General features: G+C 36.4%; 1 pseudogene; it reads left to right on the top strand.

Annotated features, from left to right (window-relative positions):
- Positions 1–2,985: 2,985 nt before the first annotated feature.
- LOC130459939 (inositol polyphosphate multikinase beta-like) lies at positions 2,986–4,188 on the top strand (annotated as a pseudogene).
- Positions 4,189–4,960: the final 772 nt, after the last annotated feature.

Here is a 4,960-nt window from a genome sequence, read left to right as displayed (position 1 = left end):
GGCATAATTGTAAATATTGCAAAAAAAAAGTCGACCAAATTACAAGCCACTCATTCAAATATTTACTCTCTCGTGACCCAAGTTCTGCTCCCTTTTCTCTCTCCTCGCGAGTTCTCTTAGGAGCTCTTTATTCTCTCTCCTCCATTTTCACTCTCCCTTCGTGATTCTCTCTCGTCGCCGCCGCGCCCTCGTCTGCTAAAACCACCGCGCCGCCACCGTCTCTACGCTTCCATCGTCTATGCGTCGTCTCCTCTATTGCAATTGGTGAGTGATTCTTTTCTGATTTATGTAAACTGTAGGTTTATTTTGAGTTTCATTGCAATTTTGTTGAGATTTAATGTTCACTTCATGATATATTGGTTCAGTTGTTTTCTATCTTTCTCCTAATTGATTCTTCAAATTGTAGATAATGAGTGAACTTAGGTCGAATTATATTTAATTTTTCGTCGAATTTTGGTGCAATTAAGTAGGTGTTGTGATTGATTTTCGTAGTGTGTTTGAATTATTATGATTAACTCGAATTGGATAGTAATTTAAAGTTTTTTTTAGGTCTGTATGATTATGAATCACGTTATAGGTTACTTGCATTCAGTGAAAATGCCAGAGAAATGTTAAGGTTATTTCCTGTGAATTATAGTTCCTGTCGAAATTTGTTGCAATTGAGTAGGTTGTTGATAGTTATTTCCTGTCATTTGTTTTGATAACTACAGTGTTGTTTAGTTAAATTGATTAAATTGAAGCTCCTCAAATGTTTGCTAATGTTCCCTCGTCCCTCTCGCGCGCCTAGCGTGCTGCTTTGCCCTACTCCCTCGCGCCCCAGCGCGCGCGTCCCTCTCTGCTCTCTCGCGCCTCAGCGCGCTCCCCTCTCTCTTGCTCGCGCCCGCTGCTGCTGCCTCGTCCCTTCGTCGCTGCGCGCACTCGTACACGAGTTGTGCGTGAGTGTGTGTGTGTTGTTCGTGTTCGTTATTCAATTCTTTTCGCCCAATCACCCTAATTCGTGATTGTTCCGCGCTATAGGCCGGATTGGTATAATTCTCTTCTCCCTTACCTATTCTATTTCAATTCCGTATTTTAAATTATAATATTATTATTGTTTTGAATAATTAAAATGCTGGGAATCGGTTATGAACACCGTGTTTTATGGATTTGCGTGTTGTGATTCATTAGGCTTGTTTTAATTATTAAAGCATGAATTTTCAGATTCGTTTATTTAATAAAGGATTGATTTTTATGATAATAAATTAGTGTTATTGGGATTTTCAAGTTAGGGTTTTAACCTAGACCTAATGAGTCAATTGATTAGCATAATTAGGTGATGATTTTAATTATGATAATCAATTATATTTTCAGATTTGAATAAAGGCTTAAAGTGTTGATTTTTATTGATTTTAAAGACGAAAAAAATATGTTTTTGTACTAGGGATTGGTTTTGTGAATTGAGACGTTTATATTATTGAAAAACGATTGAATTCTAAAGTTTAAATAAGGTTTTAGATTTTATAAAGTTGCTGGAAATTTAATGAACATGCAAATAATTTAAGTTTCATTATTTTGATGATAGGAGGTGATTTCTAGTTGAGTGATCGTTATTGCAAAGTGGCCCCTACGCTTAGGTATTCAAGGTACGTACAAGTCTAGGGCGACCACACCTTTTGTCAATGATATTACATGATTGTTGATGATGTGAATTATATTATGTGGATTCATATATGTTTTGGCGAACGATCATGTGGATTAATGTTATTGGAATTATTGAATTGTTGGTTGAACAAGCATGTTGAGATTATTATGAGTATGGATTTCATTGTCAATCATGTTGTTCAATATTTATGCATGTATGGTTTGTTTCACATGCAAGGGATGATTATTTAATTGTATGCTATTGTACGGGATGTCTAGCATACTTTGAGCCAATTATTCGTACCTCGTTGTACTATTTATTTTACCACATGTGAAGGGTTAGCTCATGTAAGCCACCGCACATGTAGGGTTCAGTTGGGAATATTATGTATGAAATGAATTAGGATTTGTCGTGCAAGGGCACAAATCTCATGTTAATGTGCATGATGTGGAGTCTCACTTTGGTGAGGATGAACATGGTAGTAATTTCACAAGAGTCTTGCTTGGTTGATCACAAGTCCTTAAGCATTAAAATAAGATTTTTTTGGTTGTTGTTTATTAATTGTATGAAAATACATTGTTGAGTCTGGAGTTCACCTTTAAATAAAATATTAATAAACGGAAAGTGCAACCAGAACAAGCTTCAAAACTCTTGGAACGTATATACCTTCAGTATGAACAATGGGGGGAGTCTTGCCGGAAAGCTCGTACTCCTACTAATGATTCAAGACGTTGTTTCATTTATAATATGCGCAGGAATTCCGTCGGTATGACCCGACACTCGGTATGGCCCGATTTTATTATTTATTATTTGGTGTATGGTTGGCTCCCATCACCTTTTCCTTTGTGGAACATTCTTTTGGCCCGTTCGAAGCTTATTCTAATTAAATTGTGAGTCAAGAGTCGAGTCAAGAGTCGAGTCTTGTATTCATGATTGGTTGTTAATTATTATATGGCTTTTGCATGATGATTAATACTTAGTGAGTGATGCATGTTTTAGTTTCATTTCACTCTATTCTTGTAAGTACTCAGCTTTTGCTGACTACGTGCTTTGTGTGTCTTGGTCATGGCCTTTGACTTAATGACCCTATGATGGTCTATCATTTGCACTTGCATTGATGGGGAGTAGAATAATATAGCAGGTTGGTAGATCGGAATCATGTGGCTTGGGATGATCGAGAGAGTTGCATGTTTTCGTACTTTGAAACTATTTAATAATACTTTAATTATGTTTGAAATGTTTGAACTATATATGTTTTGGTTTTGGGCCGTTATGGTTCCAAATTGTAGGAGGCCTCAATATTACATTAATTATGTTTTTAAAAGTTAGTTGACATTAATTTCCGCTGCGTAATTCTGGTACTAGCCTTAACCGTTATCACGGTGGCGGTAATACTTTAGTAATTCCTTTATTTTAAGTTGGAAAATGGTTTTATAAAAGCAAGGAATTATTAGGGTGTTACATACGCGATATTGTAGAAGTTGAATATGATGTTAGAGTGAATCTGTTTAATCTTCAGGTATGATAATGGGTAATGCAGCCTCAACTGTGTTCTACAATCTGAAACTAAGGCATCCAACACTTGATATGCCGATCATCGATTATGATTTATACGCCTGCACATGTAGCTGTGGGTAATAGGGACTTCACATTGGTTCAAGTCCTCTCCGGATCCTCACCATACTTTACGATTAAGAATAACAAGGATATATCTGTTGCAGCATTGCTTCTTCTATAAAATGTCTTTTAATGGAGCTGATTGACTGATAGTCATCTGAAGATTTTTTTTTTTATTTGTGTCCCTTGGTTGTTGGCAGTGTCTTTGAAGCCGGAAGTTTTTGAGGGGATGCACACTGATGGATCTGGACTGCATCCTCATCTTTTCTGCAAGATGTTGTCTCAAACTATGTAAAACCATGCATCGTCGACATCAAGATTGGATCCAGAACATGGTATCCTCAAGCATCTGAAGACTATGTTACCAATTGCCTCAGAAAAGATAGAGGAACAACCGGTGTTTCTTTGGGTTTAGGATATCTGGCCTGCAGATATACCAAGGTGAAAATTCTGGTTACCGGAAGCCTGACAGGAAGCAAATTCAGAAGTTCACAGTAGATGATGTCAGATCAGTTTTCAGGAAGCTCATTTCTTCCAACCAATCAGTTTGCAATCCTGATTCTGCTCTTGGACGTGATTGGTGGTCTGTCTGGAATTTTCCGACAGTTGCTGGAGCTAAAGTCATGGTTTAAGGATCAAATAGATTATCACTTCTATTCTTGTTCAATCCTGTTAATATATGATGGTGAGTCAGAAAAGAAAGGTGGAAATCCTCATTCTATGATTAAGCTTATTTATTTCGCACAATTTTTTGCTGGAAACCATGTTATTTATCATAATTTCTTGGGTGGTCTTTGCTCCTTAATCAAATTTATTTCAGACGCACCTGCAACACACTCCACCAAACCCTAACGTTTGTATGGTCCCGCTGCCTTAACGATGCTTAGGTTCCTAATGCTTTTCGTGAATGAAAAGCGGGAAACTGCACTTATATATCTAGCTTATGTTACAATTTTGCAGATGTGTTTGTTTTGTTCCTATTCTTGCTGGGGTGTTTAATGTCCTCATTAGTCATCACAGATGATCATTTTGGAGTTCTTGATTCTTAGCTTCACTTCTTTGTTAACCCAGGTAAGTTCCTGGCTTCTTCGCATTGTTTTACTTTGATATATGCTGTTGTGACTTCTTTGTTTGGGGTTATGTGGATAGCTGATTTTTAATAGGATATGGGGTGACTTTTTTTAAAAGGTATTGGTTCACTGCCTAGTTGTAGTTGTATGCAATGCTTTTCCTATGAGATTTAACAAAGTGAAATCTGATTGCCACCATAGTATAGACTTTATATTATTTTTTTGAATTACTAAGTTACATTACATTTGTAGTAGGGGATTTCCAAGTTACAATAATATCTAGATGAGATTGTTTAGAGTTCTATCATTCTCGTGCTTTTGTTGGCAATTTCCTTTTGTTTTCTGGTAAATTATGTACCTTTTGCGCTTAGAATAACGTTGTTTCACCAACTTCACCCTTATAAACTCCTACAAGAGAAGCTTAATTCAATTTTCAGAATTTGGTTACAGTAGTAAATATGGATTTTAAAGGTTTCTCAACATTTGTGTTGTGAAGTTTGGGTGCTTTAATATCCTAATTTAAGGAAACTATAGCATCTACTCCCTTGTTCCATAATGTTCCTCACTTTTGCATTATGCGCGGTCTCCAATGCACTACTTTGACCGTTAATAATTTTAATTTCGTATTAGTAAAAGTTATAAAAAATTGATA

The sequence above is a fragment of the Spinacia oleracea genome, chromosome 4, assembly GCF_020520425.1.
Source record: "Spinacia oleracea cultivar Varoflay chromosome 4, BTI_SOV_V1, whole genome shotgun sequence".
Lineage (NCBI taxonomy): Eukaryota > Viridiplantae > Streptophyta > Magnoliopsida > Caryophyllales > Amaranthaceae > Spinacia > Spinacia oleracea.
The sequence above is the reverse complement of the archived record's forward strand: the minus strand, read 5'-3'. Positions and strand labels throughout refer to the sequence as shown.